The sequence below is a fragment of the Tachypleus tridentatus genome, chromosome 4 (genome assembly GCF_004210375.1).
Source record: "Tachypleus tridentatus isolate NWPU-2018 chromosome 4, ASM421037v1, whole genome shotgun sequence".
Taxonomy (NCBI): domain Eukaryota; kingdom Metazoa; phylum Arthropoda; class Merostomata; order Xiphosura; family Limulidae; genus Tachypleus; species Tachypleus tridentatus.
The window spans coordinates 115,260,268-115,284,945 of NC_134828.1; positions in this window are offsets into that span (position 1 = coordinate 115,260,268).

A 24,678-nucleotide genomic window follows, 5' to 3' on the forward strand; every position below is an offset into this window, starting at 1 on the left:
ACCATCAAGGTAATTTCACAAAACAGAAAGCTAAAAATCAATCGTACAAAAAGATACATTAATTCTATTAAAAACCTAAAACAAGACAAAAACATAAAAATTATAAAGCAGATAAAGAAACGTTGTAGTCGTAATGAACACGAATGAATGCATCCAAAAGCTGAAAAGCATCCCATCAAACATAAACACATTTAAACCAATACACACAAATCTAACAAAGACACACGAGACGCAACTGAACAAATTGCTACTACAAATGAAAAAGCCAACACAATTTTACAAACACTTTATTCCTACCTACGTAAAACCGACTCACGCACACCGCAAATATACGGCATCCCCAAACCTCATAAACCAGATTGTCCATTACGACAAATAATGTCCACATATGAATCGTTTAATTACAATCTTGGTAAATACATAGCATGGGCATTCTCCAAATATGTAACATCAGCCAGCTCATTCATCAAAGACTCTTTTAATTTCAAGTCTAATCTAAATCAACTTAATCATAAAGCCTTAATGGCCAGTTTCGATGTTATATCCCTCTTTACAGAAGTTCCAACCGCTGAAGCCTGCAAGATAGCCTTAGAACTCTATATCCGAGACCCTAACCCATCTATAGACATTCCCAGCAACCAATTAGCAACCCTCATAAAATTCACAACGATGAAGACAAACTTCATGTTCAACACCCACAACTATATACAAACAAATGGCCTAAGCATGGGCAACCCAGTATCACCAGTTATAACCAATATTTTTATAACACAAATTGAAACACAAGCAATAAACACAGCATTACATCCACCACTATACTGGTACAGATATGTAGATGACACGGTTGCGGGATTCAAATCTACAGAACACATACTTAATTTTTTCAATCCCATTAACTCTATACATCCCAACATTAACTTCACATGTGAACAGGAAGAAAGCAATCAAATATCATTTATTGGTTGAATACATTTCTGTGGTGCTCACTTGGTTTAATCACACACAGAACATGTATCTATAATTACAATGATATTCGTAGTCCACAGATTTCATTGTATTCCAGATTCATCAATACCTTATTAATAATAGTGACCTCTATTATCATTCCTGTGACAATGATCAATATGGTTATCCTCCAAGTTAAGTCCATTCCTTTGTTTACCATCTGGTTGTTATATAGACATTGCTTTACCATCTGGTTGTTATATAGACAGCACTTTACCATCTGGTTGTTATATAGACAGTGCTTACCATCTGGTTGTTACGTAGACAGTGCTGGTTCCAGTAGTAAAGGAATGGGGTAGAGATAGCACAGCTGGATCACAAACACTAATTCAGTTACGTCAATTCTTACTTTTGTCTCTTAGATTCCATTTAAATGTATCCTTGTATTTTCTTCAAGATCCTGTTCCAGACACAAGTATAACACTAGCTTTGACGTAATTTATATAAGTACACAACATGAAGCTCACTTCTGCCTCCATCTTGTACATTTACCATCATTTGCATCTTATACAGCGCCTTCTATCACAGTAATGTCAAGAAAATAATTAGAAAATTTTGTGCTTTACTAAGTATTTCAATCGATATGATTGAAAGTATTTTATCTCAAACAAATAAAACGCTACACATGAAGTATACTATGTTTTAAGCTACTGTCTGAGAAGTTCACATACAACTGATAATTTCATCTAACAATAAACTTTGAAATTTCGTATACTTCTCTCACTAAAAATCAACAAATAAAACTGTATTTTCTTATGCACTACTCTTGTTGGTCTTTTTTGTTATGAAATATTCTCTCAATATTATTGGTTTTACTGCTACAATCCGGAGTTTGATACCTGCAGTGGACACATCACAGAACCAAATGTCGCTTTGCTTTAAAACATGGCTTTCCTACACACACAAAAAAAACCCACGTACCCAAACACGCTTGTTTTGCCCCCCGCTAGTACAGCGGTATGTCTCCGGATTCACAACGCTAAAATCAGGGGTTCGATTCCCCTCGGTGGGCTGAGCAGATAGCCTTTGTGGCTTTGCTAAAAGTAAAACACACACGCTTTAAAACAAGCAAACAAACACACTGGTATTAATGAGAATAATGGGTGTTCAAATAATAACTTGCACCTGTGCCAATAATCACAGTTAATCTCACATCAGAAGATAAAGTTCTTTATTTCTTTTTGGCATGTTGTTTGACTCTCGTGTTGTTTGTGAAATTCATCCAATCATGTTGTGCAACACTCATGACTTCATGTGATGATCCTAAACGTGTATGCATGTTGTTCCTCACATGTGCATTTATTTATACACGTATATTATTATACCTAAATATCTTTAGTATACATTGCCACATATTTTAACAACTTAAAACAAACTGCCTTTGGTTCCCATAGAAATTATTTCATAATCAGGCAGGCTACATGTTAAAGTATTGTGCTGCCATTTAGGAGCTGTTAAGATCAAAATATTTCTCTTTCAGAAATTAATTACGAAATGAATAAATTGTTACCAACAAAATTGATTGAAACAAAGAATTTTTAGTTAAATTCTTGTAAGTCAGGACTAATATTCGTATAGTTATTACATAATAAACCAATATACACTGAGACATAACTTTCTTAATGCATATGTAGACGTTATATGTATTTCATTGAAACCAGAAAATGTTTAGCAAGAACTACGCAATGTACCAAGTTATACACATTAGTGTAAGATACATGGATCAAGTTATGCACATTAGTGTAGGATACATGTACCAAGTTATACACATTAGTGTAAGATACATGGATCAAGTTATGCACATTAGTGTAGGATACATGTACCAAGTTATACACATTAGTGTAGGATACATGGATCAAGTTATACACATTAGTGTAGGATACATGTACCAAGTTATACACATTAGTGTAAGATATATGGATCAAGTTATGCACATTAGTGTAGGATACATGTACCAAGTTATACACATTAGTGTAGAACACATGGACCAAGTTATACACATTAGTGTAGAATACATGTACCAAGTTATACACATTAGTGTAAGATACATGGATCAAGTTATGCACATTTGTGTAGGATATATGGATCAAGTTATGCACAGTGTAAGATACATGGATCAAGTTATACACATTAGTGTAGGATACATGTACCAAGTTATACACATTAGTGTAGAACACATGAACCAAGTTATACACATTAGTGTAGGATACATGTACCAAGTTATACACATTAGTGTAAGATACATGTACCAAGTTATACACATTAGTGTAGGATACATGGATCAAGTTATACACATTAGTGTAGGATACATGTACCAAGTTATACACATTAGTGTAAGATATATGGATCAAGTTATGCACATTAGTGTAGGATACATGTACCAAGTTATACACATTAGTGTAGAATACATGTACCAAGTTATACACATTAGTGTAAGATACATGGATCAAGTTATGCACATTTGTGTAGGATATATGGATCAAGTTATGCACAGTGTAAGATACATGGATCAAGTTATACACATTAGTGTAGGATACATGTACCAAGTTATACACATTAGTGTAGAACACATGAACCAAGTTATACACATTAGTGTAGGATACATGTACCAAGTTATACACATTAGTGTAAGATACATGGATCAAGTTATGCACATTTGTGTAGGATATATGGATCAAGTTATGCACAGTGTAAGATACATGGATCAAGTTATACACATTAGTGTAGGATACATGTACCAAGTTATACACATTAGTGTAGAACACATGGACCAAGTTATACACATTAGTGTAGGATACATGTACCAAGTTATACACATTAGTGTAAGATACATGGATCAAGTTATGCACATTAGTGTAGGATACATGTACCAAGTTATACACATTAGTGTAGGACACATGTACCAAGTTATACACATTAGTGTAGGACACATGGACCAAGTTATACACATTAGTGTAGGATACATGTACCAAGTTATACACATTAGTGTAGAACACATGGACCAAGTTATACACATTAGTGTAGGATACATGTACCAAGTTATACACATTAGTGTAAGATACATGGATCAAGTTATGCACATTAGTGTAGGATACATGTACCAAGTTATACACATTAGTGTAGGACACATGTACCAAGTTATACACATTAGCCTCAGTCAGTGATATTACCAAACATACCATGCGACATTCAGAACACAAGGTATCAATAAGAATAGTAAATGTATTTTTTATCTATTTATAGATAAATAATAGGCTTGAAGATCATACACGTGTCACAATTTATGGATTTATATACAATGATTTAATGATAAATCGTATTTTGGTACAAACTGTTGAACATACAAATAAAATAGAAAACAAAAATGTGAACTGAACTCAGTTTCCGTATAAAACAACAACAGAATAAACTGTATCACTAGAAATGTTCGTGAAAATACGTTTATACTTTATTCATCTGATTTAGAAGTGTTGGTTTCTTCACACTGAGCGAGATTCTTTGTTCCAGAACATTTCTACAGACTCCCACAGGGTCTCTGTTATGTCTACCGAGAGGAATCGAACCACTGATTTTAGAGATGTACATCTGAAAATGCACCACAGTATTATCAGAGGACATCACGAATATTAATATTAGAACCACAAAAGCTTCACAAACAGACATGTTTTGATACAGACCCAACCAAGCCCATCTAAAACAATACTCCATCCCAACCCACAGTTATGATTACATATATAGGCTAGCATGTGAAATACACTCTTATTATATAAACTTTTGTTAATATGTGAACTACTGGTAAGTTAATCACCGTGTTGGTCATAATATTTTTACTATTTTATTGTCAAACAGGATTAGTAGTTCACCATTATGAAAATATAACTTTTGCTATAACTTGTAAGTGTTGAGTCATTTTAACAAATTAATTACACATATATGATCAACACATTATATTATCTCAGAAACTGTAAGTATATTTAGCAGTCTGTAGGTGGTGCTTCTTTCAGACGAAATGTGAAGATTTGGATAGAATCACACATTAAAAACTTTCCTAGTATATGGTCTATAAATTAAAAATATACATGTATCGTAACGTTAGAATACAAGGGTTGTCTAGACAAACAATTAGATCTAGATTTCAGGTCTAACGTACCGGCATAGACAGGTGGTTAGAGTACTTAACCTGTAATCTGAAGAAAACGAGTCGAAACCCTGTTACAACAAGCATGCTCGCGTTTCTAGTCGGAGAGGGGGGGGGCGTTATAATGTGACTCAATCCCAGTACTCGTCGGTAAAATAGTAGCCCAAACGTTGGCGGTGGCTGCCTTCCCTCTATTCTTAAACTACTAAATTAGGGACGGCTAGCTCGGATAGGCTTTGTGTAGCTTTGCGCGAAATTTCAAAAACAAACAATATAGATCTCACACTAATAGATGTGGTAAACGTTATCCAACAACCTAACAAACAAGTTGACTTCCTTTAGATAAAGAAAAATATTACCCATCAGCACACATGAAATACTGCTAAGTAAGTAAAGGTGATTATATAGAACACATCTGGGTCCAGTTTAACAATTTTTTGTGCCACTTCTTTACTTTCGACTACATTACCGAAATGAACGAATCTGATACTGTACACCCAGCCTATTACAAGACATCTAAACTTTTTTACACCTTCAATATGAGGCAATGAACCCTAAGTAACTGAAAACATCTAGGTATTCTGTGTGTGGAATGTCCGTAACTGTGTCTCTGTGAACGGCAGCTAAGTCTGTGGTTATTGTTGCAAGATTGAAATAGGTGTTCGTCATAGACATTCCAAATTACTAACATTTTACCTTATGTAAATCATCAGTCAAAACTGTAAACACAAAGTTTTCCTGTATGTAATGAACGTTACAGAAACTCGTCATATTTACACACAAAATGTCAGATAGTAAAACTAGCTCCGCTTTCAGTTACCTTTACAAGTGTCACTGTGACTTCTGAGACATCAACATGGGTGTCACAGTGACTGAAGCGAAGCTGTTATTGGTGTGAATATCGTACAAATGGTATTATTACAGTAGCTTATAGTAAACACCCACTTCAACGAAACTATATCGAAATAAAAGTGGAATATATCCCTTAAAGAATAAAGTATACCAGTGATATTGTGTTAATTGGTTTGGTGTAGCTTGAACTTTGCTCAAAGTCACACGACAGTTATCTCCGCTAGCCGTTCCTAATTTAGCAGTGAAAGACTGCGAACTCTTCAGCTGGTCTTTTAGTCATGAAAAGTGGGATTGACCGTCACTTTATAAGGCCTAAATGTCTTAGTGACATCAAAATACCAAATAATGTTACTACTGTACCACTGGAACCTTATATTCAAGATGTTGATTTGGTTATTCAACATTATTTTAATATAACATTCTGAACCCTGTCCATCCTACTAAAAAATATAAAATGTATTAAATCATCATACACGAACAATTTTAATATTTCAGTAAATATAGAAATGTTTTCTTGATCAGTTTCTGTTAAATAATAATTTAGTATTGAATGAATCAGGTAGGATAGAACATGTTATGAAGATTTTAAAAACTTGTTTGTTAGAATCTTTTAAACAAGCCTGTCTAATAATAGTAGAACTATACAAATATACGATAAAATGTAAATTAGTTAGTACTTTGTATTTTCAGTACATGGTTGTATTGAAATTAACAAATGTAAAGACATTCATCTTGTTGGTCAAGAACAATTGTAATGAAAATATGTCTGACAAACTCTCTGTTCACTGTTTAAAGAATTCAGACTTTAGTTGTTGTTTTTTATAATTTTATTTATACAGCATACCTACAGTTTTGATAAAATTTTATTGTAAAAACATATACATGATTTCAATTATTCGTATCAATAAATAATCTGAACATGTGGATATAATATCTTTGAATCTCTTCTGAGTAAAATGTTTCAACAATATCCATTCCATAACTGATGTTTTGGACTACATAGAATCAGATATTACTGTTATATCATTTAAATGTGTTATTATATTTGTAATCTGCCTTTACAGGTTAAACATACAGATAAGTTATGATGGTAAATATTTTGTGTAAAGAAAGCCAAATAATTCTACTTTTGAACTTACAAACAGAAGGACCAATAGATAAGTTTATCTACAATTATTTATATATACACTAGATCATACACAGAAAATTTGAATACAGTTTTGGTAATGTCGATTTTCAGCTTTGCTTTACGTCTGTAGTGTCTATATTTTTAAAATAAAAAATTATAGTGCGTTGATTGTGAATTTATGAACATTTAATATTTTCATACACCGTAAATATATTTCAGATAGATACAACTTCTCATAAGATGGCTTTACTGTTTAGTTTCTGCCGACACTAGTTCCACCTACCCAAGGTTTCAACAGGAATGTGACTACTTCTAGTGTCGCAGCTGCTTCCAAGAAAAGAAGCACCAGAAGTGTGAGTCGAGATATCAGTGTAAGAAATTATTACGATATCTTACCTAAACTCACATTGACTTGGTTGAGGAAACAGTGTATAATTTACTTAGATGAGCACCCTTCGGAAAGTGTCCATATTCATCTCTATGGAGTGTGACATCTTAACTTAGAGGAATACACATGTGGGAGAACGCTCATAACCAGGTACAGTTTTCGCCCATTTTGACAGTATGTTTCACTAAACTGGGTGTCAAAAAGAGGATGGCATCCTTAGTTGTAAATATGATGGTTGGTCCACCTTTCCCATGATAATGTGTGATATCCTAACCAACACAGTACATCTAGACTAGTCTGTCTCCTCTCTATACCAGACCACCTGGGAATCAACCTTTTGAAGAAGATATGACAGAGGTTTCTTAACCAACTAATATTATTTGGTTGTTCCAGTACTTTTTTAAAACCAGTTTTACCCCAAAATAACCAGCAGGAGATTGTACCCGGCAGTTATAACGTTCTCTAGTATACCACAAATGAAAAATGATACATGGAAATGAAAAGTAAATAAGCTATATGTATAGTTAGTCCAAAAGACACATTTGAAACCGGAGAGTGGTGGTAGTGGGATGATAATTTGACACCGAGTCTGATGAATGAGTGATATTTAAGGGGAAGTACTAAAAGGGGTATTTTCTGAAAAAGGATAAGAACTGGAAATTAAGTTTGAGCTGGACATAAAGGTGTTATTAAAAACGAAAAGAAAAAAATTCGGACCGATTGAGAAATGTGTTGAAAAATACTCCCAGGTGAAAAGGGTATGAAAAGTAATATAAAATTTAAGATTTGTGTTTAAATGGAGTGAATTTTGAAACTACAGTTACTTAATAACTGTACAAAATAAACAGTAACAAGCAGCATGAAAAACGTTAAAGTAAAAACAGGAAGGAAAAATTTTAACACATCGTAAAACTATTGTGTCAAATGTAGAGATGAAGAATGGAACCCTCATTCTACAGGGTGGCCCGTAAGTCCCTACCCATCCATATGTTATTATGTTATATTCAATTACGTATGTATGATAAACTTGTTTGTTTTTTAAGAGAAATATGGCCGATGTAAGCCCATTTACACTTGAAGAGCGCATTGTGACAAGTACGTGGGTACATGAGGGCAAGAATACTGGTGACACCCAGGATACAATAACTGTGAAATTTAGAAAAGGATTCAATAAGGATCCACCAACATGAAAAACGATGTCAAACTGGGAGCGCAAATTGTTTGAAACTGGCAACATTAAGGATGCACCTCGTTCAGGAAGACCAGTTAAACGTAGAGAGTCATGTGCTGCTGTGGAAGAGTCACCATTAAAGTGGACAAGGAAAAGATCAGCTGAACTTGGTATCCCGCGAGCAACCATGCAGACCTTTATGAAAAAGGACATGGGAGTTAAAGCATGGCCACCCATATTTCTGAATGAACTAAGTGATGCTGATAGAGAAAATAGGAAACTGACGTGTGATGAGTTACTGCGAATCTTCAGTTCGATCCCTTTTCGAGGAAAGGTGATGTTTACGGACGAGTGCGCAATTTACCGTTCGAGTCGAGCACGAAATGTTTACTTCTGGGCAAAGGAGAACCCTCATTATTATGAAGAAATTGAATACAACATTCCACATGTCAGGATGTGGGCAGCACTTAATGCGCGTCATGTTATTGGACCATACTTCATTGACGGGCCAGTAAACCATACCTCATATCTAAACTGTTAAGAATAGTGAGGTAAATGCTGCCACCTGTAGTTAGGAATATTTTTTTCTCTGTACATCTGCACTCAATGAATAAACACGTATCAACAGGTTATGGGCCCAGGAATGCTCTAATAGTGGTTAAACAGATGAAACTGTTTAAAATTGTTAGTACAAATAATCCAGGATAAACTGAGGATTACTGTAGAACAGTTTTGGATGACAATTTTTGTTGAATGGCACTGGATTTACATGGATACTTTATCACAAGTGCTGGGTGATTCGTTTCCTTTGTCTGGAAGCCATTGTGAAATACCAAGATAAACTGTAAAATATTGATTGACATTCTATTTTCTCAAGTCATATAAAGAGAGAAATAGATCTAAATCAAAGAAAGCAATATTACAGTTATGGTTGAAATAGTTTGACAATGGAAGATAAAATATCAATTTATAAGTTGGGGGAAAATAATTGAGCCACATGGAAATTTCGAATGGAATATTTATTGAGAGAAAAGGCCTATGGGGCCATGTGACTGAAACAGAGGTATTGGCAAAGATAGCCAATGATGAAACAAGGGCAGATTTCAACAGGAAAAGGGAAAGAACATTTTCAACAAATGTTCTGAATATTCAAGGTGCACAACTCTATCTTGTCACCTCATGCACAACTCCTAAGGAAGCATGGAATGTACTGCGTGCTCACTTTGATAGGAACACACTAGCCAATAAACTATTCCTGAAAAAGATGTACTTTGATGTGAGATGACGGTCCAGGAACATTTGAAACACATGAAGGAGTTAATGGCTCAGCTTGCTGCGGTTGGGGCGGAACTAGCAGAAGAAAATCAGATTGTTACCTAACTTGGTAGTCTGCCAGCTAGCTATGATACAATTGTAACAGTCCTGAAAAACAAAACTGATGATATCTCATTAGAATTTGTGGAACAAGCACTGATTAATAAAGAACAATAGAAGAAAAAGACCACATCAAATGAAACATCATCAACTGCATTAGCCACTCGTAGCAACTTCAACCCACATGGAACACAAGAAACAAAGAAAAGGGGTAACAGCTTCAAGTGTTACAAGTGTAGCAGACAGGGACATATAAAACGCAATTGTCCAACACTGAAGGAAATACTCCACAAAGTTAACAATGTGGATATTAATGTGGCGGAAGTTTATACTGATGGAAACAATGGTGTTGCCTTTGTAACAAACCAGGATAAAGGAATAGAAGATGGGGAATGGTTGGTGGATTCTTGTGCGTCTAGGCATATGACACACCAGAGGAACATATTATCAAATTATCACAAGTTTAGCACACCTCAGCAAGTTAGGATTCGTGATGGAAGAACTGTTGAAGCTCTTTGAGTTGGAAACTGTAAACTAGAAATGACATTTAAAGTCAGTAATTCAAATCATGTCACAATGCAGAGTGTCCTTCATATACCAAAATTAGCTAACAATCTATTTTCAGTAGGAGTTGCTATTGAAAAAGGAAATATTGTGCAGTTTGGAGTTAATCGCTGTTACATCCGAGGTAAATCAGGACAACTCCATGACATGGGTGCAAGAAAGGATGAGGGTCTATACCAACTGAACTGTAAGATCAGTGATATTTAGAATGCCACAGTAGCCTCAAACAGTAGCATGAATGGCTTGGATATATGGCATCAACGACTAGGGCATGTCAGTGTTTCACAGATACAGAAGCTTGTCAGGAGTGGAAATGTAAGTGGAATGAAATTCCTGAAGTCTGATGAAGCCAGTTTCTGTGAGGGATGCACTGAAGGTAAAATGCACAGGAAGCCATTTAAGACAGTGGGAGAAATCAGATCAAAGGGAAGACTGCAACTGGTACACAGTGATGTCTGTGGTTCTATGCAAGCTCCATCTATTGGAGGTAGCAAGTACTTTGTTACATTTATTGATGATTACTCAAGATGCTGCAGAGTGTATTTCTTGAAACAGACGTCAGAAGTCTTTGAGAAATTCAAGGAATTTGAGAAGTTGTACACAAATGAATCTGGAGAGCGCATAAAAATCCTGCACACAAACAATGGCGGAAAATTAGTTGCAGCAATATTTGAAGTTAAGAGGCATTCATCATGAGATGTAAGTAGCATATTGTCCAGAACAAAATGTTGTTGCTGAGAGAAGAACAGAACTCTTGTGGAATCAGCAAGAAGCATGTTGTCACATGCTAAGTTACCAAAAATGTACTGGGCGGAAGCTGTAGATACTGCAGCGTATGTGGGTAACAGAGTATCCACATCGGCAATAAAAGATGGTAGTACACCATATGAGAGATGGTATGGGAAGAAACCAGATGTAGAACACATGAAAGTGTTTGGATGTCTTGCATATGCACATGTGCCAGATGCGTCAAGACAGAAATTAGACATGAAGTCTATGAAGGTACGTTTCATTGGATATGATAACTGCACCAAGGGATATCGACTGTATGATGAAAAATCCATGAAGATTTTCATATGGCGAGATGTTATCTGTAATGAAACATAATTTGGTCAAGAGCCTGTGACAAATGACTATATCTCATCAAGTGAACAGGTAGTGAACCAAGAAACAGAAGTTAAAGCCAAAGATAAAGCTGAACGACCAGCAAGAAACAGGAAACCCCCATCTGCTATGGATATGATGAGTATGCTGATAGCTTGTAAGTGGGTGTTCAAAGTTAAGTATGGAAATACTGGAAATGAAGAGAGGTTCAAGAGTAGGCTGGTGGCCAAAGGTTACTCGCAGAATTATGGTCTCGATTACGAGGAAACCTTCTCCCCATTGGTGCACTGTGTATCAATTCGCTCCTTGATTGCATTTGCTGTGCTGAACAACTTGAAAAATCACCAGATGGATGCCATAACTTCATTTCTGAATGGAAATCTGGATGTAGAGATATACATGGAACAACCGAAAGGCTATAGAGATATACATGGAACAACCGGAAGGCTATAGAGATATACATGGAACAACCGGAAGGCTATAGAGATATACATGGAACAACCGAAAGGCTACGCTGTTCTAGGGAAGAAAAATCTTGTGTGTAAACTGAAAATATCACTGTATGGATTAAACCAGTCAGTACGCTGTTGGAACAAATCATTTCATGAACAGATGATGAAACTGGAATTTGTTCAGAGTTCAGCAGATCCATGTGTTTACATACAGAAGGGTGAAAATCTAGCAACAGTTGCAGTGTATGTGAATGATATTATTTTGGTTGCTGATAGTGATGATGAAATAATCACTATAAAGGAAGCACTGAAGAAAAATTTCCGCATGAAACACCTGGGAAAGCTCCATTATATCATTGGACTTAGTGTTGTTCAGAAAGAAAAGAATGGTTGTATATGGTTAAATCATTGACAATAATTGTAAGTTTGTGTAAAACTTAAATTTAAATGGGAGTGTTAAGAATATTGAGACAAGTGCTGCCACCTGTAGTTAGGACTATGTTTTTCTCTGTACATGTGCACTCAATCAATAAACACGTATCAACATAAACATGTTACAACAATATTTTATACCGAAACTCGATAAACTTGGAATCAGAGAGGAGGTTTGGTTCTTCAACAAGATGGAGCTCCGGCTCATTATGCCCTCACTGTGTGAGATTATCCTAATGACACTTTTCCAGACAAATGGTAGGTCGTAGTTCTGTAACATCTCCGGCACCCTTGAAATGGCCCGCAAGAAGTCCGGACTTCACAACATGTGATAACTCTCTTTGGGGATACATAAAGGACATTGTGTCTAAACAACGTTATAATAGTTATGATGAGTTGAAGGCAGCTGTTACCACGGCATTTTTAACAATAACCCCTACTATGTTGAGGAAAATGTCTCACAGAACATGGCGTCGCATGATATTATACATCGAGAATGAGGAACAGCACACAGATATATTGAATACATACGTTATATGGATGGGTAGGGACTTACGGGCCACCCTGTATTATCTCCTACTGGTTAGTTCAGAAAACATCTGGTTTTAGAAAAAGTTAACATTTTCTTACATGAAAATGTGTTTCCATTAGATACTTACCATTTCACACAGAGATTATATCTTCTGTGATCATCTGCCTTGAGTATCTGCATGACACTAGTTTTTAGGCAACTTCAACATAAACTCACGTGATTCTTATTAATGGATAATGCTGTTATTGTTTACTAGCTTCCTCTATACTGCTCCACTCATGAAATTTCATTATTGAAGAGGAAATAAGTCGTAATTACCCAAATGAACACATACGCATCAGAAAACTTGTGATTGAAGCGACTATTTGATACAGATGATCTGTTTTCAAGTTCATCGCTTCATATACACAAGAATCTATACAGCAAATTCATTGAATAGATGCCGAATCATGACGGTTGAGTTCTGTTTTAAAACAGAATCAAAGATCGGATACCTGCTCTATGATTGATGTAAAACATTACCATAAAATTATGATAATGGATCATAATCAAACAATTTACAAGCAGTGGTAAGGAATACAAACATGTCCAATGAACAGAACAGAAGTTGAGCACACTGATGTGGAGGAATTGCTTATGCTGGTACATGTTTAAGGTGAGATTGTTGTTCAATGATGTATCCGAACCAGTAAACATTAACATTTCCAAAGAAGTGTGGGTTTGGTACGATTCAAAGTGAGGGAACCAAAACAGTGGTAAGAGATTATCTAGCTACAACATGAGTTTCTCGAGCACAGTACGAAACAGGGAAAATGATTTGGTGAAGAGGATAAAGTATTGGATGGAAGTGAGTAAGGATTTGAACATTTTGTCAATTCTCCCAAAATGGGTTTCCACCATCAAAATAATGAAGATATGACTGGAGGACTCTTTCCATGAGTATGAAAACAGAAGACTATCTTGCATGTAATAACAAACCTATAGACCAAGTCATTGGAGATGTGGAGCAAACGCTTTGACCACCTAACTGAAATTATAGAAGACAATGTAGTGTTTGAAACAATAAAATATAGCACCATTAGATGGAGAAAAGGAAGCATCTACAGAACTCTGCGATGTCAATAGGAAGAAAGACATTTGTAATATAGACCTGAATATGGAGTAATGGTCCAATGAACTGAAGATAACTTTTCTAAATGAAAACGTTGGACAGATAAATAACTAAATCCCCTCCATCTCTTTTTAGGGACACCAAGTAAAACCTTGTAAGAGGGTTGGTAAATTTCTTTACACCCAAAGAGGACAGAACCGATTCTAAAGAGGATGAAACTGAACAGGTTGAGAACTGATAGGAAGGTAGAAAAGAACTGGAGAGAAATCCTATGTGTAAGAATGGTTGTAATCCATCCGTTCTTTGACTTGTGGGACCAGAGGAGGAAACATTGTATAGAACAAGCCACAGCAGAAAATATGATGGAACAAGAATCATTCCAAAGGAAACAGCATCTCGATGAAGTACTTCTAACATGAGACGAAGATGTAAAGTGCAAGGAGGCAAACAAAGAAGGTTCAGGAAAAGACAGGGTAATTGTGTACTGGATAGTTGAACTCAACTAAATGGGTTAGCTTTTCAAAAATTAAAAATGTATACCACAGTTTTGGAATCTAGATAGTGCATGTAAAAATAACCATAATTCTTAATATAGGAATCAGTAAGATTATGAGGACCAGACATATGGTCCTGGAAATGTAGTTGGTCTGAAAAGAAATCAGTATGTATTCAAATGTGAGTAAATGATGAGAAACAAGTAGTGCATCAGGATTAGATTTATACAAACGGGATTGTGAAAGAGGGAAAAAGACCTGGAATGGAATATACATGAGAGATTAAGCCCACATAAGGAGAAGATGATCGAATAATGTCCTCAATGGGAAGTTCACAAAGCCTTAGAAGTAGATGAACGTAAACAAACAAGCTGACCTCCTGCTTAGTTTCCAATTGAAACCGAAGGGATGAAAGAGAGTCAAATAGATATGAATGAAGTTGCAGACTACATAATGTTGTTCACTAATATATGAAAAGTGGCTGTCACGTCATCAACACGTAACTTTCCTTTCCTCGCCACTGTTGAAATTTCACTTATGTGAAGAAATTCTTGTCTCACAAAGGATAGAGAAATAGTAATATGGACTTCTAAGTTACTAAATGAAAAAACTGTGATTCGAAAAACAAAACAAATCTCTGTTATTAAAATCTAGTAAATTTACAAAACAATTTTTTAACTACTATAGAGAGAACTAGAAAATAGGAAGTTGGTGTTTCTAAGATTGTTGGAAGACATATGCTGAATTATAAGAAATCTCATAAGTTAAGATGGCAACTGCCTGAAGAGCAAATCTCTAAGACAAACGAACAGAAAAGACATCTTAACTGTGTTAAAAGGTTTATCTTGTTTCGGAAGGAGTTGTAACAAGCAAAGAACATACCAGTCAGCTGAGAAACTCCATTCATACCATCTCCTGCAGGCTGGTTCTTTGGAGATCTGGTATGGAAAGGAGGTGGACCAGTTTAGATGTATTGTGTTGGAAAACATGCTCCCCACCCTATCATAGGAAGCAAGGTGGACCCGTTTAGATGTATTGTGTTGGCAAAAATGCTCCCCACCCTATCCTAGGAAACAAAGTGGACCCGTTTAGATGTATTGTGTTGGCAAAAATGCTCCCCACCCTATCCTAGGAAACAAAGTGGACCCGTTTAGATGTATTGTGTTGGCAAGGATGCTCCCTACCCTATCATAGGAAACAAGGTGGACACGTTTAGATGTACTGTGTTGGGAAGAATGGTCCCCACCCTATCCTGGGAAAGAAGGTGGACACGTTTAGATGTATTGTGTTCGCAAGGATGTTCCCCACTCTATCATGGGAAAGAAGGTGGACCCGTTTAGATGTATTGTGTTCGCAAGGATGTTCCCCACTCTATCATGGGAAAGAAGGTGGACCCGTTTAGATGTACTATGTTGGCAAGGATGTTCCCCACTCTATCATAGGAAAGAAGGTGGACCCGTTTAGATGTATTGCGTTGTCAAGGGTGCTCCCCACCATATCCTGGGACTAAAGGTGGACTAAATTATATGTATTGTGTTTTTTAACATGTCCCTCTCCCCACCATGGGAAAGAAGGTAAGCCAGCCAGGATATATACAGTTAAAAATGTTATTTTTACACCCAACGTAGTGACCCGTGCTTTCAAGACGGGAAATGAGTGTACCTAGTTTGTGCGTTATCTCACTCGTGTGTTCCTCTAAGAAGAGAAGTCACACTCCAACGATATCTTGTGGACACTTTATATCAAGTACAAAATATCTCAATAAAAATATTAATAAATAATTTGTTGAAAAGTATATTGTGAATAAACATTGTTGTAAGTATAACATCAAATAAAATTAAATTATATTATGTGTGTGTTATTTCTGTAGTAAAGCCATATCTGGCTGTCTGTTGTGTTAACTGAGAATAATTTAAACCCTGATTTTAACGTTGTAACTCTGTACAATAAGTGTTGCACCATATGGGGACTGAATTATATTAAAAGATATAAAGCATGGTACTTGTTATATAATGGTAACCAAATCCTAGGATTAAATGTGTTCAAATTATTTGTATGTTACTGGAACCTAAAGTTGGTAAACATCTCAGATAGAATACCAAACAGAATTTTTCAAACAATCCGTGTTAAAGTTCTCTTTATCTCTTTGTGTGTAGTGTTTCAACAAATGACTTTAAAGTCCTTAAATATAAAATTAATTATTCATTAGACAAACTTCAATATAAATTTGAATGACTGGTATATTTTGCTGTTATTAATCAAATATTTTAAGCCTATATTCCTTACCTACTTTCTTACCATAGAGAAACATTCATATCTCATAACGTGAAAAGTTTAAGTTAATGTTACAATTTAAATTATTTATATTATTATTTATGTTTCACTCAGACACAAACCTATTTATTCCAACAACTACAAGTAATGACTGAGTGTTTCAGTCATGTTAAGATCCACTGAATAATAACACCGTTGTGTCACATGTTTATATGTTTTATGGCTGTGTTATTTGGTATAAACAGAGGTCAGTTACCTCTTTCTTTCTTTGTGAACCTGACGATGACCGAAGAAGGTCGAAACGTTGTTCGCTCCTCTACGTAAATATTTTCTCAACCCAAACGAGCCGTTTTTATATGTTTTCTACAAGTGGGTTTTCTCGACATCATTGAACAAAAATAGACAAAATATATATATGCAAGTCCACAAAATCTTAATCAAATTTATTTGAAGGAAGTATCCAATTTCAACTGTTTAGTTTTCTAATGGACTTTCTCATGTGGTTAAAGAGAACGTCAATTCTACGACCTTTTCATGAAGTTCACTTTCCCCCTTCATTTTTGCATACAAGTTGATAGAGTTAATATAACTTAACACTTGCGATGAAGTAGGAATTTCTAGTTCCTCACTATCTTTTCCATTTTGTTCATCTTCTGAATCTCTCATACTGTTACCATCTTGAGATTCTATTATAGATTATAAATCAGTTTCATCAGTTTCTGTTAAAACATTCCTTTCAACGTTCACAAAACTTTCCACATTCACAAAATCATCTACATCAATCAGAGTTTGGATTTCACTAGAATCGTCATAACAAACAACTTTTAAAAAATCAGGACATTAAATAAATATTCCCTAAATTTTAAAATTAGGGAAGATAATAAATTATTTTTTCGTGAGAATTATGTAAATAGTAGGATTTTCCCCTTAAAAGATAAATATATTTCTACAAATCATGAATCTTATTTAACTGCAAAATTAATGTTTTTCATATTTACCTATTATTCATGGTTTTTATAGTTTTCCATCAGTAATTCGAGGGTCAAGGATTCGAATCCCCGTCACATCGACCATGCTCGCCCTTTTACCCGTAGGAGCGTTATAATATGACAGCCAATCCCACTATTCGTTGATAAAAGAGTAGCTCATGAGTTGGCGGTGGGTAATGATGACTAGTTGCCTTCTATCTAGTCTTACACTGGTAAATTAGGGACGGCTAGCGCATGTATCCCTTGTGTAAATTTGACTAAAATTCAAAAACAAATGATCATAAATGAAGGAAGAGGTCAAAGAGCACCCGACCCTCCAGGTTACATGTGATTACCCAAATCCCGATAGAGAGCGACCAAAAGTACAGTCAATCGTTCTTTCGAATAGCAACCTCTGGAATAATGACGGCAGAAAAAATAACAGAATATATTTAACTAATACTCACTGTTAATGTCCGAGAATTATTAATTAAATAAGAAATTAGAATTTAATCAAAAACAGTTTTTCTTCCTTACTCAGGTACTAATTCTACTTGTTCATAGATGAGGTAGGCGGAATATAGCTTTTCGTCCGCGTTACTCAGGATCAGCCGTATATAGGGCGTTTTATAAGAGAAATCACAAGATAATGCTGTAATATTTTGATATTTCCGGCTTCGACAGGTTTCCGTCATGCGTAGTTTCCGGCTTAGACAGGTTTTACTGTGTTATATTTTTGTATAATATGAAATAAAAAAATAGAAAGAATCACAAAATGTTTTATGATTAGATTAAAGTAAAGTCGAGTGAAAATTTAATTTTTTTCGAACATTTCGACTATTTTACATTCTCTCTAAGTTTTTTTTCCTCACCTCTCCACACAATTTCTACTTTTTTCCCATATATCCTTATTTGTGAAAGACGTGGATCTATGTGTATAAGAGTTAAGCCTTGAGTAGCAGTGTTTATTTGTTTGTAACATAAAGCTATACATAATCTGTGTTACCATATGTATCGAAACCAGGTTTCTACGAACTTACAGTGTTGTGTCACATTTTCTGTTATTGTTTATTATCAGTATAACTGAGATTACTTCAAGAATATAATTGTAAGGTTAAAAACTATGTCACCACTAATTTGTTATTACAGCTCAGAAGGTAACGATTATACAAGCACACGCCCACTGTAAATAAATATTTACATCTGTCTTGTAAACTGATAGATAACAAAACACTGGGAAATATAATCATTAGAAGCCTCGAAATCTGCAGGTGATAAAGAATTATAATTATTTTATAGGTTTTTAATACACGCACATAAAGCAATTTATTCAAACGTTTCAATTCTGTAAGTCTTGGGCCCAGCCTGGCCAGGTGGTCAAGGTATTCAACTCACAATCTGAGAGTCGTGGGTTCGAATTCCCGGGAAACCAAACGTGGCCGCTCTTTCAGCCGTTGAGGTGTCATTATGTGACCTTCAATAACACTATTCGTTAGTGAAGTTAGTTAATTCAAGAGGCTTAAGAATTATAGCCAGATAGTTGTGGTTATACATACATTGAGATACCAGACAAATGATTAATAAATATTTTGTGAGAAAGTTTTCGTTTTTCTGAACAGGAATCAATTTCTAACCATTACAGTCCATCTGAGTTTTACGTCTGTGTGTTGAGGAACAGTACTGTGTTATACCGTAAACATTTCTTCTTAAACTTGTTGTTATTTGTTGTTAAGCTCAAAGCTACACAAGGGGCTATCTGTGCTCTGCTCACCACGGGTATCGAAACCCGGATTTTAACAGTATAAGCCTGCAGACGTACTTCTGTACCACTGGGAACTCCTCTTAAATTATTTCAAAACGAAGAGTAATACTTTACTGTAAAATTTATTCTCTTACTAGACTGAAAGAGCAAGACTCAGTAAACGTGTCATCAACTTGGATGTGAACTTGTCAAAAATAGGAAAAAGAGTTGGAACATTCCTCTACGGACTTACATCGTTAAAATAGAGGTTCGATTCCACTCGGTGGATATAGTAAATAGCTCCATGTGGCTTTGCTCTAAGAAAACACACACACACACACACAGGCGAATAGAACTTGTCTTATACTTACGAACTGCCCCCCCCCCCCCCCATTGGTACAGAGGTAAGTCTAGAACTTAGAACGCCAAAATCAGGGATTCGATTCCCCTCAGCGGGCTCAACAGATAGCCCGATATGGTTTTGCTATAAGAAAACACACACACACAAACTTACGAACTGTATAAGATACAGAAATAATGATAACTGGACGGACCGTAAGGTTTAATATCCAGCACTGTCAAGGACTTGGAAGCGATGTGAAAATAACAGATTTATGGCCAGTAAGAACCACACCCACATTTTTTGCTTTCCCCGTTCATATAAAATCAGACTTGAAATACTTACTTGGAGGACTACAACAAGGCGTTAGTTACCATGCACTCCCTCTCTAGGTGAGTATCATCATGAGGACTGATGCAGAAGATAAGTGATTCCGAGTAAACGGAAAAGAAGCGCAGTCGCTTTGATGACTTTCCTATAAAAACAGTTATTTATTCTCTTCTGACATTTATTTTCCTTTGGAAAGCTGTTTACATTTCTTTCCAATAAAATCCCTAATACGTTTCGTGGACTTTTGTTTCTAGTGATTCTGAGGTTACGACTGATTTATATTTTATAAATTTTGAAAACACCGGTGAATACTTTAAGCTGTATCTATTTATTTTAATATTTAATCTTATATAACAGTCACAGCCTGAGATAACTTTTATTGTAATAAGTTAATGTGTTTTTTTAAGAATACACAGTTCTATAAATCTCTCAATATCTGGGGATTCTGATGTTTTGAAGTACATTAAAAGGTTAAGCTACTGGTTAAAATAAAACAAAACAAACCTGAAACTGTTTACAGTTTTATTATCAATGTTCAGGTGTGAAATATGTTGAGGAGTGGTAATTGAAGTAATCAATAAAAATCTAAATAATTCCAAACAGGACAAACACCAGAACGTTTTTGAATTTCTATGTTACTACTTTTAAAAAGATAGAATTACTTATAAATTAAAAAATACAACAAATACTTCACTAAATATACTGATATTTTCCCATAGTTTTCTAGATACTAATGTGTTTATTTTTCTTCAAATTTTAAAATAGTTTCTACCATCGCTGAGCTTGTTATTAAATCAGACAACCACTAATATCTACCCGACATGCGCGGTTTCTGTGGAATTGACCATACGTAGCTTTGTCATAAATATTCGTACAACATTGACTGAGAAGACAGTGTTTACCTACAAAAACAATACCAACAACATCTCTATTTAAATTTCCGTCCGTCTACATCTATGTACATACGTATATATGTGTATATATAAATACAGTTATCGTAGTAAATGGAGCGAGAAAGTGTATGAGAACCTACGTAAATTAATTATATATACACCTACTTGTAGTGATTTGAATCGAGGAACCTAATGATGATCCATGTTTGTATATGTTGAGCGATACACAAGCAAATGGTACAAAGTCCGCTGTACTTCTCCACGCCACACCAAATATAATTGACCTTTTAGCCATATGGACATTATAATGTGACAGTCAATCCCACTATTCGTTGATAAAATAGTAGATCAAGACTTGGCGGTGGGTAGTGATGACTACTTGCCTTCAATCTGGTCTTTCTGCTACATTAGGGACGACGAGCACAAATATCCCTCGTGTAGCAGTGATTGAAGACAAATTGTAAGATTGTATAATAATGTAGAGTAAGTGTGTTAAATGAGTTTTGTTTTTCCATGTTTTATGTTCCATTTTTGTGTAGTAAGTGTTCTGTTAAGAACAATTTAACAATAACAAACCGTTATGTTTAAATTCTGATACATAGTGTTATTACTTCATAACAAGTTAGTGTAGAATATCCTGTTTGTTGTCAACATTATTCATACCTGTTCTACTGTTATTTAAATAGTTAGTGTTGAACTTTGACTTCATCCGTAGCTCTTCACACTCAACATGAGAAGTGAAGCCGTCATAAACAGACGACAGATGAACTGATGAACAGATACCACAGTTCACAGTATGTATAAAACAAGTAGTAAATAATGTTCTCTGTCCAATCAAATATTGTCTGCAGCTGCTTTCAAAGGGTAAGATAAAAAGTCTGTAAAAAGTAAACCACTAAGAACGTTGTACGAAAGACGATGCTTGAGTATTTAATATGTCAAGAAATGAGAATTAGTTAACAAATACAATAATAGGATTTGGGATTAGGAGTTTAAAACAATAGGTAAATTGTCTATTGTTAAAAACACGTCCATAGGCTCTGGGATTAAGGATTAAAAACAACAGGTAAATTGTCTATTGTTAAAAATACGTCCATAGGCTCTGGGATTAAGGGTTAAAAACAACAAGTAAATTGTCTATTGTTAAAAATACGTCCATAGGCTCTGGGATTAAGGGTTAAAAACAACAGGTAAATTGTCTATTGTTAAAAATACGTCCATAGGCTATGAGATTAAGGGTTAAAAACAACAGGTAAATTGTCTATTGTTAAAAATACGTCCATAGGCTCTGGGATTAAGGGTTAATAACAACATGTAAATTGTCTATTGTTAAAAATATGTCCATAGGCTCTGGGATTAAGGGTTAAAAACAACAGGTAAATTGTATACTGGGGAGTCTCGTCAGACTTCACACATAAACAAACATGAAAGTCTCGATTGGTTTATCATATCTTTGTGACTTACACTCAATAAATCTTACAAAATTATAAAGTCTAAAGTATATTTCAGTAAAACTGTTCGTACAGATTTATAACTGTTATTTTTATTTAAAGTTGTATGTTGTTCAGAGGTATCAGTAAAGTAGTGAAATAGGCATGTATGTTGTACAGATGAACATGTAAAGTTGTCAACCAGGAATGTACGTTGTTCAGATGTATAGATAAATTAGTGAACCAGGCATGTATGTTGTTCAGAGGTATTAGTAACATACACAACCAGGCATGTATGTTGTCCAGAGGTATTAGTAACATACACAACCAGGCATATATGTTGTTCAGAGGTATTAGTAACATACACAACCAGGCATGTATGTTGTCCAGAGGTGTCTGTGAAGCAGCCATCATGGCACGTATGGTCTTCAGAGGTATCAGTAAAGTAGTGAACAAGGTATGTATGTTGTTCATAGGTATCAGTAAAGTAGTGAACAAGGTATGTTGTTCATAGGTATCAGTAAAGTAGTGAACAAGATATGTATGTTGTTCATAGGTATCAGTAAAGTAGTGAACAAGGTATGTATGTTGTTCATAGGTATCAGTAAAGTAGTGAACAAGGTATGTATGTTGTTCATAGGTATCAGTAAAGTAGTGAACAAGGTATGTATGTTGTTCATAGGTATCAGTAAAGTAGTGAACAAGGTATGTATGTTGTTCAGAGGTTTCAGTAAAGTAGTGAAACAGGTATGTGTGTTGTTCATAGGTATCAGTAATGCCTAGTCGCACGGTTGAGTGCCCCAAGTGAAAATTACGGTTTGCCTGCCAGGGTGTAAATTTGGCCTTTCTTCCAGCTATAGGTTAGCCAAAATTGGGGGGAAGACCTTCTCGTGGTTTATGACGCTTCCATACACGACACTGCAGACAGCTGTTTACCCTTGTTTTGACAGTACAATAAGCATGTTTTGTTTCATCAATGGTTGAATAACTTTCCTTGTCTGTTTCTGTATTTAATTAATTCAAACACTAAATATTAAAAATGTGTTGGTAAAAGAGTAACATACGAGTACTTACCATAAAGAACTCGAGAGGACTGTATCGATACGACTTGTGTATCTGTATGAAATTTGGCAAACTTTCAGTACACATAATATATATTTGTGTTGACATTTAGTGATTCAATAAAGAGGAACATTGAGTAGTACATGTTGTCTTCATTTGTTTGATAAACATGTTACCTGCAAAGTAAAACTTACTTTGTATGTAATACTATTAAACAACATAACAAATTAACAATGACAGAATGAACAGACAAATATTACGACTGTGGTTTTGAAGCGTGTGTCGTGGACACCTGTGAACATCGATCAAGCAAGTTCCTTTTGGCTATGATCTGTCCAGCAGTGTCTTGTAAGCACAAGCAATACATTCCCGATGCTTAGTCACATGATTGAGTGTCCCAGGTAAAAATTTCAGTCTGCTCATGGTATAAATTCGATTTTTCTGCTAGCTATAGATTAACTAAAATTGGGGGGAAGACCTTCTCATGGTTTATGACGCTTCCATACACGACACTGCGGATAGTAGTTTGCCATTGTTTTGACAGTAAAATAACCACGTTTTATTTCATCAATGTTGAATAACTTTCCGTATCTGTTTATATCCTCGTCCCTAAGACATGTGTCCGGCAATGGTCACTTACAAACTCTCTTTCTTAACCTGAAGATGACCTAGGAAGGTCGAAACGTTTATCTCTCCTTCTCAATAAAAGTGTTAATACCCATACCAGCCATTTTATGTACATTTTATTTGAAGTGGGTTTCTCGTCACCAAGAATTGTTTTTATATTTTGCTTTAAACACTGAAGATAGAATCTGTAAAATATTAAAACTTTATATCTGTTCCCTTCTATTATATGAATCTATTTCTTCTTCATTTTAAAGTAGTTATACTATT